The following is a 24,508-nucleotide window of genomic DNA, read 5'->3' on the forward strand; positions in this document are numbered from 1 at the left end:
ACAGTCAAGTTGTCTTCCCACAGTGACCAGCCAGGGGAAGAAGGTGAAAGAAGGTTTCAGAGGAGGTGGTGCAAGAGAGAAAGGAGAGGTCAAAGTTAGAGGAAGAGAAAGCCCCAGGCCGAGACTATCTGCTGATGCGCAGAGCCACGAGCTGAAGCCAAGGAAGGTGCAGACTTGGAGTGTGAACTGCAGCTGGGACCCGGGCCACCTGAGGATGCTCTGTACCTTCTGCTTGTGTTGCCCCTTTCTCCACTTAACCCTGAATTGCTTCTGAGACCAACCTGCAAGGGAGCTCTCAGAAGGCACACCTTCCTGTAGGGGCTATCTACCAGGAGGTAGTGTCAGGTCCCACAGGTTAAATGCTCCATCCTACTAAACTGCTCCCTCCTCCCCCAATTTCAGACACCAGTTGCAAGCCCAGGTGTCACCTGCGTTTCTGACCAACCTGTTATGGATTGGAAGTTCCCACTGCCTCCTCCTTCATTTTGATTAACTTTCTAGAGTGGCTCACAGAACTCAGAGAAACATTTTACTCATTAGGTTATCAGTTTATTATGAAAGGATACAACTCAGGAACAGTCAGACAGAAGAGATGCTTAGGACAAGGTACGGGGAAAGGGCACAGAGCTCCCATGCGTCTCCAGGCACGCCATGCTCCCAGCACCTCCACGTGTTCACCAACCCAGAAACTCTCCAAACTCCATACTTCAGAGTTTTTACGGAGGCTTCATTACATAGGCATGGTTAATTAAATCATTGGCCATCGATGATTAACTCGACCTCTAGCCCCTCTCCCCTCCCAGAGGTCAGGAAGTAAGATTGAAAATTCACACCTCCAATCACGTGGCTGGGTCTCCTGGCTGGGTCTCCCCCATCCTTAGGTTACCTAGGGGCTTTCCAAAAGTCATTTCATTAACATAATAAAAGCCACCTTCCTAGCTCTTGTCACACAGGAATTTCCGAGGGTTTTAGGAGTTCTCTGTCAGAAATGCGACAAAGATCAAATACATACTTCTTGTTATAAATCACAATATCACAGGTCTGTAGTATTAGCATCTTCTCACAGATCAAGGAGGAAACCAGAGCCTAGAGAGGTAAAGTAACTTGCCCGGGTCACACAGTTATAAGTAGGAGAGCCAGAGCCAGGATTTAAGTCCGAAAGTCTGGCTCTGGAGAATCTGTGCTCTTAAGCATCAAGCTAGGCCGACATTAATGTCCCATTTACGGATGAGGCAGCCCAAGACCCATGTCACAGTGACATGACTAGATAGTAGCAAATCTAGGTCTTCTAGAGCCAGGCTATTCTCACCATCCCATCTGATCACCAAATTCCCAAAGTATATTTGAACAAAAATAGGACAATGAGGATCCAACTGCTTTCTTATTCCTAGAATCCAACTCTCACTCCTGTACCCTATCTCTGCCCTCCACTCTCCAGTCTTAAGTCCTCTGCTCTTTAAATGGAGCGAAATAAATTAACTACATTGATGGGTTTTTTCCCTCTCCTTCTCCCAGCCTCACCAACTCGGTCTTCAGTCTGCCACCATAAATCACTGGCAATTCAAAAAATGGTTTCTGAGAAAATGGGCCTTCGTGTCTTGATGGATGTGTAAATTTCCATCTCCTCCATACATGTCTCACATTTCAGAGGGAAAAGAATCTTTATTGGCGTTAGCACATTCATGAGTTTAAATAAAAACAAATACATCTCTATTGACTGTAGTTATTATGCTCGGTTTCATGCAACGTAAGTGCTTCAAATAAAAATAGATTGGTCGGAGTGAGTGTGCATCAGTTCCAATAACGATGCAGCCAGTTTCCGTAGCATATGCGTTTCAGTTAATGTTCCCCCAGCTTGCAGGAGGGGGAGCACATTACTGCATAGAGCTTTTAGGCTCCATTTTCTGTCTAAATGCTCCAGGTAGGTGTGAATGTTTACTAGTGTCATGAAATGCATCTGGCAGGCAAAGCCTGGCCTTTGCAGAAGAGACCAAAGTGCAATTGCTGAAGATGGGCCAGACTGGGCAGAAAGTGCAAATCCTGTGGCATGTGAGCCCAGCAGCAACCCATCAAATGTGTACGCAGTACCTACTGCATGCCTGTCACCTGAGCAAGGGCCAACCTAGGACTGAATATTTAGAATTACTTATTTAGGCTCGTCTCCTGAATGGGGTAGTAGCTCATGAAAGGAAGGGCATCTCTCTGTTTTAATCATCACGAATTCTCTAAGTCAGGTTAAAGGCATGGGCCTGGGCATCAGACTACCTGGATTCAAATCCCAGCTCCATCATTTAAACAGTAAGCAAACGTTTATGGAGCACCAACTGTATACCAGAACTTTTTCTAGGTGCTGAGGCTACAGCACTGAGCAAAGTCTCTGTTCCTATGAAGCTTACATTCTAGAGCAGGGAAGGTTTAACTCTAAGTAAGAAACATTTCTTGAACTTCAGATTCTTCATCAGTAAGATGGGGATAATGGCACCTGCTTCATGGTGTTGTTGTGAAATTTAAATCAGAAAATTCCTCTGATGTATTTGGCACAGGGTTTGGCATACAGTAAGGGCTGAATGTCAGCTCCCAGCATATTCATTGTCAGTAAGGACACCTCGTATGCAGCATTTTAAATTCTTTTGGCCTTTCTTCTTATTCTAGCCCCTATTGCAGCCAACAGCTCAGTGGCCGCTGATAGGCTCCTACAGGTACAGCCTGACAGTCCATTCACCTTAGGCCCATGTCTAAGACTTCTCACCTCCCATCCTAAGGCTCCTCTGCTCATGTCAAGCCTTGGCCCCCATGTAAATGCAACCTGGAACTACAGTGGAGTTAGCACGTTGGGGAGAACCTCTAGCCAGGGTGTTGTGGGTTGAACTGCATACCACAAAAAGCTATATTGAGGTCCTAACCCCTGTGACCTAAGAAATACATATGCCCTGGTTTCCTGGCACACAGCTCCTAAAACCCTTGGAACCTTCGAAGTCCTAAGTGTCTTCTTATATGCTAATGAGATGACTGGTGGTTGGGGTCTCCTGGATAGCCTCAGGATGGGGGCTGGTTGTCAGGGGAACCAACTGTGTGATTACAGGGTTGGAACTTTCAACCCCACCCACTCACCCCCAGACCTCCAGGGAGGGAGAGGGGCTAACGGTTGAGTTAATCACTGATGGCCAATGATTTAATCAATCATGCCTAAATAATGAAGCCTCCATAAAAATCCCAAAAGTACTGGTGAACTCCTGGAGCTTCCTGGAGGGTGGCGTGCCTGGAGAGGGCATGGAAACACTGCACCCCCTTCCCCATACCTTGCCTTCTGCATCTCTTCCATCTGGCTGTTCCTGAGTAGTATCCTTTTATAGTAAACTGGTAATCTAGTAAGTAATCTGTTTTCCTGAGTTCTTTGAGCCATTCTAGCTCATTACTGAGCCCAAGGAAGGAGTTGTAGGAACCTCCAATTTATAGCTGGCCAATCAGAAGTACAGGTGACAACCTGGACTTGTGATTGGCATCTGAAGAGGGAGCAGGCTTGTGGGACTGAACTCTTATGTGGGATCCAATGCTATCTCCAGGTAGATAGTATGAGAGTTGAGTTAAATTATAGGACACCCAGCTAGCTTTGTAGAATTGCTTGGTGTGAGAAAAAACACCCACACATTTGGTGTCAGAAGTGAAGTACTGAGAGTAGTACTGTGCGTCCAGGGAGAAACAAATTTTTCCCTTTCACCCCAGTACCTATAAATGTGATCTGATTTGAAATAGGGTCTTTGCAGATGTAATCAAGTTAGGTTAAGGACATACTTAAATAGAGTGGTTCTCATATTCAATGGCTAGTTTCCTTATACGGAAAGAAGGATCTGGAGATACACAGACACAGAGAGACGGAAGGCGGCCATGTGAAATAGAAGCAGAAGTTAGAATGATGCAGCTACAAACCCAGGAAAGCTAAGGATGCCAGCAACCGCTGGAAGCTAAGACGAAACAAGAAAAGATGCTTCCCTAGAGCCTTCAGATGGAGAATTGCCCTTGCCAACAACTTGATTTCAGACTTTCAGCTTCAAAACTGTGAGAGAATAAATTTCTGTTTTTGTGGTATTTGTCATGGCAGCCCAAGAAAACTAATACACATGGGGTATAGAAGTGAATGGGTAGATGCTGCTTCCTTCCCCGCCCTGGACAGGTGGCCCTGGGATATGTTTCATATGGCCTCTCAGATGTCCCATGGTGTCTGTCACCCAAACACCCATAGTCGTGGCCACCCCAGTAGTACACCCTTGTTGGGGCTCTCCCTCCTTCCTTGTTTTGCCTTTCCTGTTGCTCACTCCTGCCCCCTGGGATCACCCTTCAATAAAGGACTCCTACATACGCTATTTGTCTCAAGTTCTGCTTTCTGGGAAACCCAGGTTAAGACAGCTAGTACCTGGCAGGCACATGGTTGACATTCAATAAATGTGTACTGACTGACTGAATAAATGAATGAAGATATAAATGAACACCCAATCCTGTCCTCAAGAGGCTTGCAATTAAATTATCAAAACAAAACACACACACACACACACACACACACACACAATATATGAAGAAATAAATTGTAGAGGCATTGGGAGGACAAAGAAGAACTTGAAATTCCCAGCTGCCTGACTGAGCCCAGGTGGTGGGTAGAGCAGCCATTTCTAACATTTTCTATGGCTTTGATCTCTGGCACCTCCACACACATATTAGTCAGGGTTCTTAATTGCAAACAACAGAAGCCACTCTGATTAATTTAAGAAGAGAGCTTTGGTAAAGGACACTAGAGAGCTCATAGAATTTCCAAGAGGACCACTCTCTGAAGAACAGTATTAATCATATCATAAGTGTTTCTCTGGGGAATAAAAAGCCACGAGAAAAATAACAGCCACAAATCAGATTCTGCTGGCTGAGCAAACCAGTCCCTGGCTGTATTCTGGAAAATCTGGGAAATCCACAGGGTGGCCTTGGCCTTGGGGAGATCACGCTAATCCAGAGGTGAGCCAAGAAGAGGGAAATGAACCATCCACACCTCACCACCCTGGGGGCCCTCAGGGTCAGCTGATTGCAATCTCTTTTCCAGGGCTTTCCATGTTACTAAAATGTTCAAGCTTTCCTATCTGTTAAGTAGCTAAACCAGGATTGCAGGCCAGGGTCCAGGTCCTCGATGCTCAAACCCTCATGTGGTTTGTGAACAGGCAGGGGAAGCACTGCTAAGCTCGTTAGAAATGCAGAATCTGGGACGTCAACCAAGAGTGGCTGATTCAAAATCCAAGGCTTAACGGGATCCCCCAGCCGATCTCTGTGCACATCAAAGTTTGAGATGCACTGGTCTGGTCCCTTTCCTTAATTCCGGTGGTTCCCAAATCTGGCTAATCATGAGGCACCCCCCACCAGAACTTTTTAAAATGTAGATTCCCAGGCTCCACCCCAGATGAGCCTATCGAACAGGCCTGGAGTGGGCCCAGGTCACTGTGTTTTTTAGTTTTATTTCCTTGGAGGTTTTCATGATCACCTAGGTTTGGGAACTGCCACCCTCCAGGATACAGCTCTGGTCCCTCAATAACCATCCTCTCAATCAGCAGGAAGGCCAGGAGACCAACATTCTTGGGAATCACCTGGCAAACCTGACCAACATGCAGATTCCCAGTCCCACCCCAGAGATTCAGATTTCAAAGAGTCTGGACAGAGCCATCATAAGACTGTAGGAGGTCCCAGGTACTGTTACCATGGCGGCTCCAGCCCGCCTCATAAGGGACATATTAAAAGCCATTTTCTTCCCACTATAAATGTAAATGATATGTAACTATGAGAGAGTGGATTGACCTGTGGTTGATGAGTTGACATAGCTACATTTTCTAGACATTTAATTAAACATTTATTAATTTTGATTTTTCAATTTTCTTTTTATATATTATGGTCAGTATTTTTTCCTCCTCAGGGTTCAAATGTTTACAAAGGCCGCTGAAGAGCTTATAAGCTTTTCCACCATGTACCGTGCCTGAAGCACTGAATGGATACAATGATGGTGTGTTTGGGAAGGGCTCAGGACTCCGCATTTTAACAAGAACCCCAAGGTGACCCTAGAGGTGTCCTCAGACCACACCTTGACCGCTGGCCTTCAGAGGAATGAGGGAGATCTCCAGGGCGAACCTGCATTACAACTAGCTGGGAAGGAAAAGCCACCTGGGCTGGCAGGGAGGAGGGATGGCGAGAGTTCTGCTGACCAGCGGGAACACCCCATGACTCCAGAGAAGCCCCCCGACCAGGGCATATCCCCATACAGATCACCTAATACAAAGCACATGGCATACAGGAAACGCTGCAACCACCCATGCTATTCAGCATTGCTCAGACTGTCCCCAGGACCATAGCTAAGCCCCTACAACAAGAAAATCCAGCTGAACTTGAAAGGCTCAGAAGAGTATAACAAAGTGTATAAGTGGACAGTTCTGGGAAACAGGATTATTTAGTTGGAAAAGAAAAGACCAGATGATCCATGATAGTCTCCAAGCAAATGGTGAACGATCATGTGGGCATGAGGCCTCCCTCCCTGAGCCTGAGCATCTGGGCTTGGCATGGAGCCCAGAGGGGCAGGCCTGCCACAGCCTCTTTGTGAGGTCTGAGGATCTTTCTGGAAGATCTTGTAATCCATAGAAGCCCAGGGTCAGGAAGGAGGGATGAATCTAGACAGGCTCTCAGACCTAGTCCCAGCCAGTCCTCAACGGGACCAGGTCTCAAGTCCAGCGGTGGTGGATGCTGGAAATAAAAAGTGAAGAGAGACATCTCAAGAGAAGGGCTGAGATCACAGCAGACGCAGAATGGCTTTAGGACACTACCTCCCAGCTCAGTGTGACCCCAAGAGTACATTCAAAGACATTCTCTGTCCTCACCCTACCCCCACCAAGGCATTCTTCAGTGCAGAATCAGGGACAGCCTTGGCATCTCAAAAGCTTCAGAGAAAGGATGGACGGCCCTGCAGAGAGATCTTGGGAAGGGTGTGGTCTCCACTGGCAAACAGTTGGGGACCCTGGCGCGGGAAAGAGCCTGCGGACTCAGGGGAGCCAGAGCAACAGCTGCAGAGCCCTGAGGCTGCAGACCAGCTCTGACATGATAGTTCAAGACCCCTGCCCCCAGGCACTCCCACATGTGTCAGGGTTGGAGCAACTTTGCAGGGCTGAGGTCCTGGGTAAGCAGGTAAATTCCAGAAGCAGGAAGGGAAATGGGTCATGGCCATCCATGTGACCTGCTAGCCCTCTCATACCCGTAAGGCCTGGGAAATAGGCCGCCGGGGTTAACAGTGAGTGGTAGTGACCAGATGGCCATCACAGGATCAAACGGGGAGCTTAAAGGCACTGACCTTGATCCTTTCCTGAATGGCAGATGCCCTGGGTACCTCGAAGAGTGCAGTCACAGAGTCTATAGATGTGAACAAAACCAAGAGAGAAAGGAAGCAACCAACACTTACCCTACTGGCAGCTACAGTGCTGTAGCTGGGTGATTAATTGAACTAATCCTTCCCTGACCTCCGAAAACAGGCATTGTTATCCTCATTCTCAGGGATGGAAACAGGCACCGAGAAATTTTATCTCTTGCTCAAGGTCACATAGCCAGCACACACAGGAGCTTGTATTTGAACCCACTTTTGTTAAACTCCAGAGCACAGGTTCTTAACCCCTGTGCTATCTGTGCAGAACTGGTGGCAGAACTAATGAAAAGATGGAAGCAGGTCCTGCTGTGAACACCTGGTCTCTGAGGTTATAAGGAACAGTATCCATAAAGCCCTCATAATATGGTAACAGGAGAAACCCATCCTCTATTACACTGCTGATGCTGAGTGGCACAGAGACCAGGAGACAAGCACATTCTGTGCTCCGCTTTCTTCCCACAGCCTACTGAGCTCCCAAAGAACCACCGCCTACATCCTTCTGCCAGACGCTGCCCCAGGGGACTCAGAGCCCCAATGACCAGTGGGTTGGTTGTGCCAACTGCCCAGAGAGTAACAGGCAGCGCCCCCAATGACACCAGACACCCTGCACTCCACTGTGCACCCCCTCTCCACACCCACAGCACACACACTACCAGTGACCCCAAGTTTGGCTTCTGCATTCACTCTAGCTTCAGGACTGCAGGGCCCTGCAACCATGGGAACAGACGTTCCCCTCGGACATGGCTAGACTTGGATCTCAGCAGTGATGGACAAGCATCATTGACCAGGATGGATGGGCAGCTGGAGAGAATGAGAAGGAGGCACCAGCTCCCACCCCTATCCCATCTCCATTTGCAGAACAGTTGCCACCTGCCTTCCAAGGCAAGAGAGGGCAAGGACATCTCAGACAGCTGTGCACACCCACCCTGCTCCCTCCCTGCCACTGTTCCCATTCTGAGCACCCAGAAGGCAAGAGAGGCACAGCTGCCCGCCCGGCACCTTGCATGGTGCTGTTGTTTCTCTCCCCTCCCTTCCCCCTCATCAAACATCTCTCAGTGCTTATTCTGCTGTGACGGAATGACCCTTCTATTACTGCACTGTCATTACTGTTGTGTGGATTTATACTTGTGGTTCAAGAAAGACACCGAGTGTGTTACCAAAAGGGCATGGAGAACGACGTAACAGAATGTGCGGTGGTCTTCCCTGAATGGAAGGACTACACCTGATTTTTATTTTCTTTCTTTCTAAATGTACCTTATTTTCCTTCTACCACTTATATGTTTTTTTATTCATTTAAAGCTAATTGGCGGGACTTCCCTAGCGGCGCAGTGGTTAAGAATCCGCCTGCCAACGCAGGGGACACAGCTTCGAGCCCTGGACCGGGAAGATCCCACGTGTCGCGGAGCAACTAAGCCCGTGCGCCACAACTACTGAGCCTGCGCTCTAGAGCCCGCGAACCACAACTACTGAGCCCGCGCACCTAGAGCCCGTGCTCCACAACAAGAGAAGCCACCACAATGAGAAGCCCGCACACCGCGACGAAGAGTAGCCCCCGCTCAAAGCAACTAGAGAAAGCCTGCGCGCAGCAACGAAGACCCAACGCAGCCAAAAATAATAATAATAATAATAAAAAGCTAATTGGCATGTCATGGCTGTGGGCCCTCCTTTGTATGTTGAGAATGAGGTCCTCCAGGTAGGTCACTGGTAATGACAAACCCCACGTGCCACTGATTACCTAGGGATGGGGGTATCCTTGGGCCTGAAGCAAGACTTAATTAGAAGGTACCAGAAGAGAGTATAAAATAGGAGAGACTCTGAGACCCACGGAGACAAGCTGGCTGGGGTAGGGTCAGAAATCTGTATGTGGTAAACTGGATGTATTTTTGTGTCATATGCATTTATCCCTTTGGTTTCCTCTGAACGCTCTGAAAAATCTCGAATCTCTGCATCTTTTGGCTCCATTAAAAAGGACTTAGGAAGATGTTTGCCTGCGCTGGGGCCTGACCTTTAAAGGGGGGAATAGCACATCCCTGGAATCCCTGTTTCAGTGACCATAGGGAACCCTGCCCCCACCAAAGACAACTGAAACTCAGGGAGCCCTTGAGTCACACCATCCTTCCCTACCTGCAAGGCTCTCCTGACAATGCTGGCATTTTTGCTTTTGTTTAAATAAGGATTATGAAACTAGGATGGTTTTAATAAGGAATGTGATTCATTTATACAAGTACACATGTACATACTCCTACCCCACCCCTACCCCCAAACCCACACACGCACACACACATGGGCTTCGTTCAACACAGACGACGATTCTCTCCCCCTCAGAAGTACTCGTCAGTCATCAAAAAGCAGAGTTCACTCACTGCACCCCTCCGGGGGGCACCCTCCACCTGGATGTCTGTGAATGTCACCCCTTTGCCTGCCACAGACCTGAGGTCAGCAATCTGCAATGTGCCACCTGGTTTTGTTACTGGAACACAGCCACGTCCATTCATTTATGAGTGGCAGATTTGACACTACAGCAGCAGAGGTGGGTATTTGCAACAGAGATTGTAATGCCTGCAAAGCCAGAAATAGTCTCGGGCCTTTTACAAGTTTGTCACCTTTTGCCATCGACCAAGATGTGGATGATGCTTCCTGGAGTCATGTGATGAGCAACCCTAAGGGAGATCTAGGCAGGGGCCACCCAGGACAGAGCAGGGCTCAGATGGAGCACAAACAGCTCAGGACCCCCAAAACCCCTCCTAGCACATCTACTCACATGCTCAGCACCCTTATCCAGGGCTACCAGAAGGCAGTGACCTCGGCAGAGAACTTAAAACTCAGGAGTGTGGAGGCAGGCTGACTTGGGAATCATAAAGCAAGTCTTCTGGGATTATATTTCCTCATCTGCAAAATGGTGTTCATAGAATTTCTCTAATAGGAACATTGTGAGAATCAAATTAGGAATTGCAAGTTACATGTTTAGCATAGTACCTTCCACATAGCAAGCCTTCAACAAGGGTCAGCTCCTACCTAAGGCAGTGGTGGTAGAATCAGTAATAGTTTTATCATCAGCCTACACAGTTTCACTCTAGTGAAAGCACTGTCCACTTCCTACCCTGCCAAAAATGTGGGAATGAAAGGCAGCACCCCAGAAGGATTTTGCTCACGGCCCAGCACCTGGAACCCACAGAGGGCTTGGAAGTTTCCTTTGGCTGCTGGTGCCTGCAGAAAGGTGTAAATTCTCTGGAACGATTCCAATAGGAGGTTCTCTCAGGAACATCAGGTCCCCTAATTGCACAGCACACACACGTGCACACAGGCATACAAAACGAGAAAGGCTTAGGACATCTTCAAATTCTTTATGTGGCAGTTATGAATGGAGGGGCCAGAATTACACCACATTTTGCTATTTCCTAATGTCTTAGGAATTAGGCTCTAAATTGATTTTTTAATTTTAATTGAGTGCATCTGTAGACTGGTCTGTGTGTGGGGAGCCAAGATACCCTGTCACAAATGAGCAAACGCCTCATCCTGAAGACTCTACTAGGCCCCCTAAGGCAGATAACCCCACAGGAGGAGAGGGGTTCTTCTAGAGGCAGGCAGGTGATCAGGTTCTGGGGATGCCCAGATCAGAGAAGTCCCTAAATATTTTTTTCCATGTGAAGCTTTACACAGTTATCTACTCTTCTGCAAACTTTCTCCTTTCTTCAATGCCACCTTAATTTTGTTCACTTAGCTGCTAATACACCTTTAACTCCTGCTCAATTACCTTTTTAAAAAGGGGTTATTGGCCAAACAAATCTGCGTATCATTGCAGTCCCAGCTGAGGGTTGGGAAACAGAACTCTGATAGCACATTTTTTCAGGTCTGAGAAACTCTTAGTTATAAAAGTCATCACTGATTTAACAATAGCTCTTGGTGGAGGAGAGGAGCAAAACACTATAGAGTGTACAAGACTGCAAGACACGACATGACTTCAGATATATTTAAATGGGGAGGGGGTCTTAGAGGAGAAACTAAGAAGAATTACAATAGCCACAACAGTTACCAATTATTGAGCAGCTACTATGTTCCAAGGACCATGCCAGGTTCTTTTCCTGGGTTTTCTCATCGAGTCCCTACCCCTTTGTAAAATAGATATTGTTATCCTGTTTTACAGAAAAAGAAACAAACTTATGGAGCCTCAATTCCTAGAACAGCTGAGCCCCCAGATAACCAAATCCGGAGCAGCACACTTTTTTACCTCTCCCCACTCCAAGAATTGGCTCCAGGGTTCCACCAGAGACCTCAGCCAGAAACCAAATCCCTGAAGTGACACAAGCCCACTCCCTTCCTCCAAAAGAGGCCACAGAGCGCAGCTACGGATACTTGCTGATGCCTCTGCTGTCCCTCCCCCTAAGTACTCCAAAGTCCCCAGTTCAAGAAAACATTTTCAAAAATGCACTCGTATGATGATTATTGAAACTAGAATGGAAAAGGATTGGGAGACGCAGGTGTCAAAAAGTCACAGTAAGACGGTGGGGAAGGCGGTCACAGCTCCTTCCCTACGTGTGAAGATGGAGGGGACATACACACACACACACACAATCCCACCCCCAGAGGAGTGCACTCCCCCTTCTCTGCAAGCTCCCTCTAGACTCCTGCCTTCCTCTAAGGACACCACCCCGACAATCCTCAGGAGCTAGGGCAGGTCGAGCTGGAAATTAGCTTCAGTTGGTCTCCTAATTGCAGATATCAAGCAGCAATCGGATCAATCCAGCCACAGGCAGGCAGAGACGGAATCAATTCCAGCCCGGCCAACATCACTAGCTTTTTCTTTCTGCAGCCCACAGGCAGTGCCATAAGACCTGTGGCAGCAGGGTAAGGCCAGTGCCCCAAGGAGGCTTATAGATGCCCCCTGAGTAATTGAAACTTACCCTGTCTTCTAATTGACTGCCTCCTTTCCCCTGACGGCTCCAGGAAGGGAGGCATGACAAGGGGTGGGGCAATCCCACTGGCCCTTGACCCTATTTTTGTGCATATTATTGTCCTGATTTCCCAGATAAGGAGGCAGTCACCCACTCAGGGTACACAGGAGGCAGCAGAGCTTGGACTCAAATCCAGGTCTGCCCAACACCTAGCCTCTTCCATTTTAGTTTAAATATCACTTATTAAGCACCGACTTTGCGCTGCTATGCACCAAGCCCTGGGTGAGGAGACGCGGGAACACAGAAACGGATCAAATATGGTACCTATCACTAAGGAACATCAATCCACTACTCCACTAGTTCCCACGCCTGTCTGCACAATAGGAATCACTGGGAGAGATTTTTTTTTCTTTAAACAGGGCAGACTTTTAAAAATTTTTATTTATTTTATTTTATTTATTTTTATTTTTGGCTGTGTTGGGTCTTCGTTGCCGCGCGCGGGTGCTACTCTTCGTTGCGGTGCGTGGGCTTCTCATTGCAGTGGCTTCTCTTGTTGCAGAGCACGGGCTCTAGGTGTGCGGGCTTCAGCAGTTGTGGCACGTGGGCTCAGTAGTTGTGGCGCACGGGCTTAGTTGCTCCATGGCATGTGGGATCTTCCTGGACCAGAGCTCAAACCCGTGTCCCCTGCATTGGCAGGAGGATTCTTAACCACTGCGCCACCACGGAAGTCCCAAGAATATTTTAAAATAAGGACTCCTGGCCCCCATTCCAGAAAATTCCATTTCTGTAGGCTTAGGGAGGGACCCAGGAAATCATTGCTTTTTAAAGACTCCCCAGGTTGGAAGTGGATAAGTTGCGGGGGAAATTTTTGTTTCTTATTAATATACAGAAACATATATCTAAATACTGAGATTGTCTGAGTGACATTTACTTTGGGGGGTCAATAGTTATTAAATTAAAATTTTTCTAATTAAGCAAAAGCATCTCCTGGTGATTCTGAAAGTGCAGCCAGCTTTGGGAATCGACACCACACAGTGCCGCCTCCAGCATTTCTTTGGAATTGCTGCCCACTTTGATAAGACATGGCAGTGGAGCAGGGGGCAAGGTAGCTGACAAGTACATTCACACTAGGATTTTAGAGGCTTAATAAGATGCCACTCTCCCAAGGTACCACCATTGTAAAATAAAACCTTACAGAGAAAGCACTGTGTACCCTCAAAAAATAAATCCCTAATGGTAAAATACAGACACCAGTGGAGCTGTTTTGAGGCAGGAGAGTCTCTCGACTTCTTCAAATAGCACAGCAGCTGTATGCAAGAAATAATCAGGACCTAAATAAGTTCCATGAAGCCTTGTCCGGAGCTGAGGGAGAAGCCAGATGCTTCATCACTGACACAAGATGCTGTTTATGCTCCAGCTTTATCGAGTTGCAGGGAGGGTAAGGCCTAGCAGTTTATAGGCCAACCGCCTGGTGGCAGCTGGGCTGTCTGAGACTGCTAGCCAGCTCAGGACTGCCTCAACCCAAATACTTATTCATCCTCAAACCATCCAGCCAAGCCCAGAGCCCTCCACCAGGAGAAGAGCACCACATTGGAACAGCAAGGGCCCCCTCGAGGTTCCCATTTGTCAGTGAGATTGAGCATCCAGGCTGCACCCAGCTCAGTGCCAGAACCTAGAGGTTGCAAAGAAAAAGCCAACCACCCCTATTCTCAGGGGCCCTGTGATCCGGCTGGGAAGAGAAGACAAACCCATATGCTGAAGATGAAGGCAAGACAAGAGAGCGTGACCAGGCTGAGCGACTCCTGAAAACCATACCTTTCCAGGGAGAATGGAATAATTTAGTAACAGTTAGCCTAGACAACAGCTAACACCTACAAAGACGCCATGTGCCAGGCATTGTTCTAAGCACTTCATATGGGTTAATTCATTTAATCCTCAAAGCAACTGTAGAAAGATGGGCATTGTGCAAAGACACTGAACCACAGAGATGGTAAGTGACTTGCCCAAGTCACACAGCTAGCCAAGTGCTGCAGTTGAGATTAAACCCAAGTGGTGCAACTGCAGAGCAGTGGTGTGCTGGTAAGTACTTAACAGCTGGCTTTCCTGGGGGTGGAGCCCGGTTGTATTTGCTGATTTTCATGGTGTAAATACCCCCACCATGGCCAATTTTGAGCTACTAATGTGATGCCATTGAGCACAGAGCTGGGAAGAGATGGGCAGTAGCGCCCCATCGTATGGTATTTCTACCATACAAGTTCAACAGACGTAACTTCAAGAGCGTAGAAAATAGTCAAATGTAGTAAAATAAAGTGATGAGTATTGAGTACTTATTACCTTTGGTTTTAATTTGTAAGTCATAGAATTTAATTTTTAATAATGACTTTTAATAATTGATTCACAAAACTCCTAAATTGGGGAAATTGGCTCTCACAAGCTGGTGCACACTGGCTCAAGCACACTACTGATCCAGAGTTACAACATTACACAAGACTGAGGAATGGAAGATGGCACAATTGCTATTCTGAGGGGATCTTACATGGAATAAGAATGAGTCATTTGTGGAAGACCAGATTTAAGGTCATTATAAGGAAACTTTTTAAAAGACAAAACTGTCCAAAGATAGATTTGACTTCCTAGGTAGACACTGAGTTCCCGATCACCAGAGAAATCCCAGCAAAGACTAGACAACTACTTGACAACAGGACAGAGTGTAAGCTCCAGGTTACTGTTAGATTAGTACTTTCCAAACTGCAGTTTGAAATTTCATATTGAGATACTAAGTCACAAAAATCGATTTAGTGAGTTGCAGGATCAGCATTTTTAAATGAAATAAAATAGAAAACATAGGCATATTATGGGTAAATTTGGCTTTGTGAAACATTTGTTATACATTTGTTTATTTAATACGTATGTGCATATGTACAAATAATGTATATGCATGCATACTGTGTCATGTAAAAAAACGTGTAAAATTTTTTATTGTTAGTCATGATCAAAGAAGTTTGAAAAGTATTGCAATAAATGATAAGGTCCCTCCTAACGTTGAGATTCTATGACTCCATACCTTATTAACTACCATTTGACAGGTACTTCCTTGTCCCAAAAGGACAAGAACGGGGGTGGGGACTGATCACCACAGACATCTCCAGCCCCTGGCCCTCTATCTGACCCACCGAATGTCCTTAAAGATACATTCAGTGAAGGGGACAGTTAGGGAAATGAGCATTAAAAACGTTTCCCTCCAAGGGTAGGAACTCGGCACAGGCAATTCACCCAGGAAAAATTAAGCCTAAAATGATACTTTTCTATGGCATCTCTTCCCAGAACTGTCCTTCAGGTGGTAAAAGTGCTCTGCAGAGTCCATCCTGACCAAGGGAAGTTCCCCCAGAATTTATGGGTGGAGACGGACAGGGGAGTGACTCACAGGAGATTAACAAGAGCAGTGTGTGGAATGCTTGCCTGGAGCTTCTCAGAAAGAGGAATAGGAAGCCTCTGTTGCAGGAAGAAGGTTAAACTCACACCCAGCGCTGGGGAAAGAGGCTGGAGAGTGTAGCCAGATGTGGGGAAGTAACATAGAAAGCTGAGGAGAGGATAAAGAAGCAGGAAAGATGACAGTGTTGTTTAGTCAAGAAAAGCTACATGGTAACAGAAGACAGACAGCAGTGCCCAGGATATAGGTACTTGCAACGAAATGCTTGCTTTATGTCTGTTTTCCCCTCTAAATTCTGAATTCCATGAGTACCAGACTCACTGGCTGGTCTGTCCCGGTCACCTCTTCAGAAAGCAATAAATATTTGTTCACTCAACACATAGATGAGTTTAGGAAGGTGAGATCTATTATAACAGCGAGTCCTACCACATATTCTGGGACTTCCCTGGTGGTCCAGTGGTTAAGACTCTGTGCTCCCAAGGCAGCGGGTCCAGGTTCGATCCCTGATCAGGGAACTAGATCCCGCATGCCACAGCTAAAAGATCCGCATGCTGCAACTAAAAAAAACAAAAACAAAAAATTCCCACCTGCAGCAATGAAGATCTTGCACATAGCACAGAAGATCCCGCATGCCGCAACTAAGCCCAGCGCAGCCAAATAAATAAGTAAATAAATTAAAAAAAAAAAAGCAAAAAAACCTACCACATATTCTAAACTGGACTGCCTCCCATTTTGAAAATCACTAACAGATTTCAGCCCCCAATAACACTGGTACTGGGCAAGGACTAGAATCCATTCATTCAAAAAATATTTCTGAGACCCAACTATGTCCCAGTTGCGTTTCTAGGTGGCCAAGTATTACTAGCTAAGCCCAGGTCTTGGCAAGATGACCAAGGGCTTCTCCTATATTCACAAAACTGAATCCAACAGGTCAGTTTGCCCAAACACAAAGGAGAATGCTCATCTCCCAACCTACTTAAAGAGTTGGTTGTAGAACTTTCAGGGCAAGGGAGAGTACGTGTTTCACCTTACCCATTCCCAGTTCTCCCAGCTGTACCAAGGAAAATGCTGAATAAGGCAGAAAACGCTGGCTATCAGGGCTAGAGCTGAGTTGAAGATACTTTGCAAAAAGGTGATACAAGGCAGATCTAGGAGCACCATGCACACAACACACCCTGCCCTAAGAAATTTTCAGAGGAGACTTGGGAGGCACCAGCTGCAGGAGGGAGAACAGAGCAGGCCTGCAGAGCACACCTCCCCAACCCAGGGCTCAGGAAGCTATGCAGCTCGGCAGGAAGAAGGCAGACATGGAAGTCAAAGAAGCTAGTTCTCGGCTTTTTCTTTTTTTTTTTTTTTAACATCTTTATTGGAGTATAATTGCTTTATAATGGTGCGTTAGTTTCTGCTTTATAACAAAGTGAATCACTTACACATATACATATGTTCCCATATCTCTTCCCTCTTGCGTCTCCCTCCCTCCCACCCTCCCTATCCCACCCTTCTAGGGGGTCACAAACCACCTAGCTGATCTCCCTATGCTATGCGGCTGCTTCCCACTAGCTAGCTATTTTACATTTGGTAGTGTATATATGTCCATGCCACTCTCTCACTTTGTCACAGCTTGCCCTTACCCCTCCCCATATCCTCAAGTCCATGCTCTAGTAGGTCTGTGTTTTTATTCCCATCTTACCCCTAGGTTCTTCATGACATTTTTTTTCTTGAATTCCATATATATGTGTTAGCATATGGTATTTATTTTTCTCTTTATGACTTACTTCACTCTGTATGACAGACTCTAGGTCTAACCACCTCACTACAAATAACTCAATTTCGTTTCTTTTTTATGGCTGAGTAATATTCCATTGTATATACGTGGCACATCATCTTTATCCATTCATCTGTTGATGGGCACTTAGGTTGCTTCTGTGTCCTGGCTATTGTAAATAGAGCTGCAATGAACATTTTGGTACATGACTCTTTTTGAATTATGGTTTTCTCGGGGTATATGCCCAGTAGTGGGATTGCTGGGTTGTATGGTAGTTCTATTTGTAGTTTTTTAAGGAACCTCCATACTGTTCTCCATAGTGGCTGTATCAATTTACATTCCTACCAACAGTGCAAGAGTGTTCCTTTTCTCCACAGCCTCTCCAGCATTTATTGTTTCTAGATTTTTTGATGATGGCCATTCTGACTGGTGTGAGATGATATCTCACTGTAGTTTTGATTTGCATTTCTCTAATGATTAATGATCTTGAGCATTCTTTCATGTGTTTGTTTTGACAAAATTCAACACCCATTTATGATAAAAACCCTGCAGAAAGTAGGCATAGAGGGAACTTTCCTCAACATAATAAAGGCCATATATGACAAACCCACAGCCAACATCATCCTCAATGGTGAAAAACTGAAAGCATTTCCACTAAGATCAGGAACAAGACAAGGTTGCCCACTCTCACCACTCTTATTCAACATAGTTTTGGAAGTTCTAGCCACAGCAATCAGAGAAGAAAAAGAAATAAAAGGAATCCAAATCGGAAAAGAAGAAGTAAAGCTGTCACTGTTTGCAGATGACATGATACTATACATAGAGAATCCTAAACATGCTACCAGAAAACTACTACGGCTAATTAATGAATTTGGTAAAGTAGCAGGATACAAAATTAATGCACAGAAATCTCTGGCATTCTTATACACTAATGATGAAAAATCTGAAAGTGAAATTAAGAAAACACTCGCATTTACCACTGCAACAAAAAGAATAAAATATCTAGGAATAAACTTACCTAAGGAGGGGGCTTCCCTGGTGGCGCAGTGGTTGAGAGTCCGCCTGCCGATGCAGGGGACACGGGTTCGTGCCCCGGTCCGGGAAGATCCCACATGCCGCGGAGCGGCTGGGCCCGTGAGCCATGGCCGCTGAGCCTGCGCGTCCAGAGCCTGTGCTCCGCAACAGGAGAGGCCACAACAGTGACAGGCCCGCGTACCGCAAAAAAAAAAAAAAACCTACCTAAGGAGATGAAAGACCTGTATGCAGAAAATTATAAGACACTGATGAAAGAAATTAAAGATGATACAAATAGATAGAGAGCTATACCATGTTCTTGGATTGGAAGAATCAACATTGTGAAAATGACTCTACTACCCAAAGCAATCTACAGATTCAATGTAATCCCTATCAAACTACCACTGGCATTTTTCACAGAACTAGAACAAAAATTTTCACAATTTGTATGGAAACACAAAAGATCCCGAATAGCCAAAGCAATCTTGAGAACGAAAAATGGAGCTGGAGGAATCAGGCTCCCTGACTTCAGACTATACTACAAAGCTACAGTAATCAAGACAGTGTGGTACTGGCACAAAAACAGAAAGATAGATCAATGGAACAGGATAGAAAGCCCAGATATAAACCCACACACATATGGTCACCTTATCTTTGATAAAGGAAGCAAGAATATACAGTGGAGAAAAGACAGCCTCTTCAATAAGTGATGCTGGGAAAACTGGATAGCTACATGTAAAAGTATGAATTAGCACACTCCCTAACACCATACACAAAAATAAATTCAAAATGGATTAAAGATCTAAATGTAAGGCCAGACACTATCAAACTCTTAAAGGAAAACATAGGCAGAACACTCTATGACATAAATCACAGCAAGATCCTTTTTGACCCACCTCCTAGAGAAATGGAAATAAAAATAAACAAATGGGACCTAATGAAATTTCAAAGCTTTTGCACAGCAAAGGAAACCATAAACATGATGAAAAGACAACCCTCAGAATGGGAGAAAATATTTGCAAATGAAGCAACTGACAAAAGATTAATCTCCAAAATTTACAAGCAGCTCATGCAGCTCAATAACAAAAAAACAAACAGCCCAATCCAAAAATGGGCAGAAGACCTAAATAGACATTTCTCCAAAGAAGATATACAGATTGCCAACAAATACCTAGTTCTCGGCTTTTACTTGGTCCTTCACTAACTGGGAAAGTTCCTAAACTTCCCTGAGGCTCAATTCCCTTGCCTGTAAAATGGAGATAACATCATCTACCATCCAGAGTCATTTTAAGGAGTCATGAATGAAAGTGCCAAACGCATAACAGACATGCTATAGTAGTTGATGCAAATATTGAGAACTGGGTGGCAACAGTGTTGTTTACTCCCAGCCACACCAACACTAAAGAGCCTTTCCTGGGCACGTCACTGGCACCCCCTCACCCAGGCAACCAGGCTCAGTGACAGATACCCTACGTGCCTTTTTCTGAACACCGCCTTAATGTTCTCCCCCTTACTCTCCTTCTCTCACCTCCTTGGGCTTTTGTTTACACTCCCTCAGGGAACTTACTTCATGGTGCTGGGTATTTCCGCTTTCTTGCTCTCTCTCCTTTACTCCTGTTTCTGTTCAAACCGGCTCTTCTAATTCCCTAAGTAAATGGATCTCCTTTTCCTTTCTTCCCCAGATACCTGAAATGATTCCCCATCTTGCTCCATATCTCAGACTCAAAGCAAAAGTGAAACTAATTTAAAAAAAGGGAAGGTGGGAGGGCTTCCCTGGTGGCACAGTGGTTGAGAGTCCACCTGCCGATACAGGGGACACTGGTTCGTGCCCCGGTCCGGGAAGATCCCACATGCCGCGGAGCGGTTAGGCCCGTGAGCCATGGCCGCTGAGCCTGCGCGTCCAGAGCCTGTGCTCTGCAACGGGAGAGGCCACAAAAGCGAGAGGCCCACGTACCGCAAAAAAAAAAAAAAAAAAAAAGGTTGGGGGTGGGGGGGAAATGTCTAGCCTCACCAGGTACATGCTTTTCAAATGTTCTGTCTACTTATATTAAAAATGTTAAAAACACTTATGGAGCCAAGCTTGGAGATCAGCAACAAGTAGAATTACAGAGAGAAAAAAAATACTTATCCCATATAGAATTACCCAGAAGAAATGAGTTCAGCAAGACTGCAGGATACAAAATCAATATACAAAAATCAATTGTAGGGCTTCCCTGGTGGCGCAGTGGTTGAGAGTCCACCTGCCGATGCAGGGGACACGGGTTTGTGCCCCGGTCCGTGAGGATCCCACATGCCGCGGAGCGGCTGGGCCCGTGAGCTCTGGCCGCTGAGCCTGCGCATCCGGAGCCTGTGCTCCGCAACGGGAGAGGCCACACAGTGAGAGGCCCGCGTACCGCAAAAAAAAAAAAAAAAAAAAAAAAAAAAATCAATTGTATTTCTATACACTTGCAATGAACAATCTAAAAATGAAATTAAGAAACAACTCCATTTACAATAGCAAAGAGAATTAAATACTTACGAATAAACTTAAGAAGTGTAAGCTTGTACTCTGAAAACTAGAAAACATTGCTGATATCAATTAAGACTTAAAAAATAGAAAGCCATCCCATGTTCATTGATCAGAAGACTTAATATTGTTAAGATGTACACCCCAAATGTACGTACAGATTCAATATATCAAAATCCCTACTGCCTTTGTGCAGAAATTGACATGCTGATCCTAAAACTCATATGGAAATTCAAGAGATCCAGAATAGTCAAAATAATCTCGAAAAAGAACAAATTTGCAGGACTTACACTTCCCAATTTCAAAAGTTACTTCGAAGCTACTGTAATCAACACAGGGTGGCACTGGCCTAAGGATAAATATATAGATCAATGAAATAAAATTTAAGAGTCCCAGAATTCAATTTTTTTTTTTTTTTTTTTTTTTTTTTGCGGTACGCGGGCCTCTCACTGTTGTGGCCTCTCCCATTGCGGAGCACAGGCTCCCAACGCGCAGGCTCAGCGGTCACGGCTCACGGGCCCAGCCGCCCCGCGGCATGTGGGATCTTCCCGGACCGCGGCACGAACCCATGTCCCCCGCACCAGCAGGCGGACTCTCAACCACTGCGCCACCAGGGAAGCCCCCAGAATTCAACTTTTTATGTCTCATATATATAGGTGTGCAATTAATGTTAGCTATTTAGAGGTCCTCTTCCCCATTCTCTTCTCACCATCACCCTTGGGTACTTAGCTCCTTATGTGTGACTATTCCAATGTACTTGGCCAGGACATTTTTTTGATTGAAAATGAAACTGAAACTCCCCCGTTAATTCAAAGTGATTTTTTTTCTTCTTATAAAAGAGAAAAGTAGCAAGGAAATCAAATAGAGCAAAACACACAAGGAATAGGCATCCTGAGCCAATGCTATGAGGTGCCACACTAACTTCACTCACACACAAAAAAGTAAGGTGCAAGCCAACCCATTGGTCTGAATCATCCAACGTTGTTTCTAGGACTCAGTTCAAAAAGTCTGGACCTCCTAAAGCCCAGAATACAGCCTCCAAGTTTATGCTTCTAAATCAGTTAGGATTATTTCAGTTGCAAGGAGCAGAAATATGACCAACAGTGGCTTCAACTATAGAGACAGTTATTACTTACTAGACAAGTAGAGGTAGGTGGTCCCAGGGTAAGTACCCCAGCTTGGCCTAGTCCCATCAGTCCTCTGCCATCCTCCTTATATTACATTCCCCTCACAGTCACATCATGGCTGCAATATTCCAACCATCACCATGGCTGCAATATTCCAACCATCATATAATCACACAACAGTATCCAAAACACTATTCAAAAAAGAGAGCAGCAGCATAAATAAACAGCTCACACAACTCAACATCAAAAAAAGAAACAGCCCAATTAAAAAATGGGCAGAAGAACTGAATAGACATTTTTCCAAAGAGGAAATGCAGATGGCCAACAGGCACATGAAAAGATGCTCAACATCGCTAATCATCAGGGAAATGCAATCAAAACCAAAATGAGGTATCATCTCACACCTGTCAGAATGGCTATCATCAAAAAGAACACAAATAACAAATGTTAGCAAGGATGAGGAAAAAAGGGAACCCTTGTACATTGTTGGTGGGAAGGTAAATTGGTGCAGCCACTATGGAAAACATTATGGAGGTTTCTCAAAAAACTGAAAATAGAACTACCATATGACCCAGCAATTCCACTCCTGGGTATATATTTTCAAAAAAAACAGAACACTGATTTGAAAAGATACATACACCCCAATGTTCATAGTAGCATTATTTACAGCTCCCAAAATATGGAAGCAACCTAAGTGTCCATCAACAGATGAATGGATAAAGAAGATGTGATTATATACATATATATATGTATATAAAATACACATTATATATAAAATACACATTATATGTAATACACATTATACACACACACACAATGGAATACTACTCAGCCATAAAAAAGAATGAAATTTTGCCATTTGCAGCAACATGGATGGACTTGGAGGGCATTATGCTAAGTGAAATAAGTCAGAGAAAGACATATACTGTATGGTATCACTTATACGTGGACTCTTAAAAACACAACAAACTTGTGAATATTACAAAAAAGAAGCAGACTCACAGATATAGAGAACAAACTAGTGGTAACCAGTGGGGAGAGGAAAAGGGGAAAGGGCAATATAGGGATAAGGGATTAAGAGGTACAAACCATTAGCTATAAAACAAACTACAAGGGTATATTGCATAACATGGGGAATAGAGCCAATATTTTGAAATAACTATAAATGGACAGTAATCTTTAAAAATGTATAGAAAATAAAGTTTTAAAAAAGAGAGAGCAGCAAAATGGCTTTTTCCTTTTATACTTCTTACTTACCAGGAAGGAAACATCTTTTCCAGAAGCCCCCAACAGGTCTTATTGTTGCAGCTCATTGGCCAACACTCAGTCACCATAGACTGTCAAACAGAGAAGGAGAACTGGAGTTCACCTACCCTGATCCCACTTTAAGCACCTTCCCAGATTTACCTGGCCTGGCTTGCTCAAGGAAAAGGCTCTAACCACCACTATCTTCAACTCACCTCCTGACATGACCACACCGGCTCAGCCTCCCTGAAGGCGAGGGCTGAGCTTTGATGTGGACCTCACCACACCCACCAGCAGCCCTGGCTCCCAGGCCTGGCCGCGATGGGACCACAGAGACTGGTGCCACTGTTTTGTATTTGTGTACTGTGTGATGATATCAAAGGTTTCTCTTACTATGGGCCGTGGGCAAAAAGAAAGCTTGAAGCACCTGTACCTCTTCACCTTCCTCACCCAAATGCATGAGCTGTGGAGACATGTACTGTAAAAGGTTGCAGACCACCCACGGGTAGTACACGGTGAGAGAGAAACACAGACGGACAGCTATGGGCCTCTCCCCACACACGTAAGTTCATGTAATTACACACTTCCTTCAGAGAGCATTAAGTTCACTGAGAAAAGCTGATCAGTTCTCTTGTTTCTTGCCTGTTTTTAAACACTTCTGACTTGGCTCAGCAGATGGCCCCTGGCCCTTCCAGCCTCCATGGAGAAGCGTGGAGGGTACGAAGCCTGGCTGGCGGCCGAGGTTAAGCCCCCTTACAAATCACGCCCTGGCCAGGCTTGAGGCAAATTTTCATCTGATACTCAGGGAACCGAAGCCTTTAGATTAATCCCAGATCTGTCAGCTTCTATCATGTTCACGTGGGAAACATGGCAGCAGGGAGGGGGGCACCTAGAACCAGGTTCCAATTCAATTCACTCTTGCCCTTTCTCTGCCTGAGGCCTCCCACTCGCTGCCCTTTATCAGCCTGGTTCCCACACACACCCTTCCTTTCTTGACTCTTTGAATGCTCTTCCTCACTTCTCTTGTCTCCTCTGGTCTCTCTAGGCAACCTCCCTCTGCGATTCCCAAGTGGGTGAGAGCCTGAGCTCTGGGGTCTGAC

General features: G+C 45.5%; 1 long non-coding RNA gene across 1 annotated transcript in view; it reads right to left on the bottom strand.

The window, feature by feature from the left end:
- Nucleotides 1–24,508, bottom strand: part of LOC307182408 — a 62,394-nt gene that overhangs the window by 6,935 nt on the left and 30,951 nt on the right. The window contains exon 5 of the long non-coding RNA XR_013827164.1: nucleotides 23,421–23,500. This is a non-coding gene — a long non-coding RNA (uncharacterized lncRNA). The remainder of the gene's footprint in view (nucleotides 1–23,420; nucleotides 23,501–24,508) is intronic.

The sequence above is a fragment of the Stenella coeruleoalba genome (genome assembly GCF_951394435.1).
Source record: "Stenella coeruleoalba genome assembly, chromosome: 2".
NCBI classification, from domain to species: domain Eukaryota; kingdom Metazoa; phylum Chordata; class Mammalia; order Artiodactyla; family Delphinidae; genus Stenella; species Stenella coeruleoalba.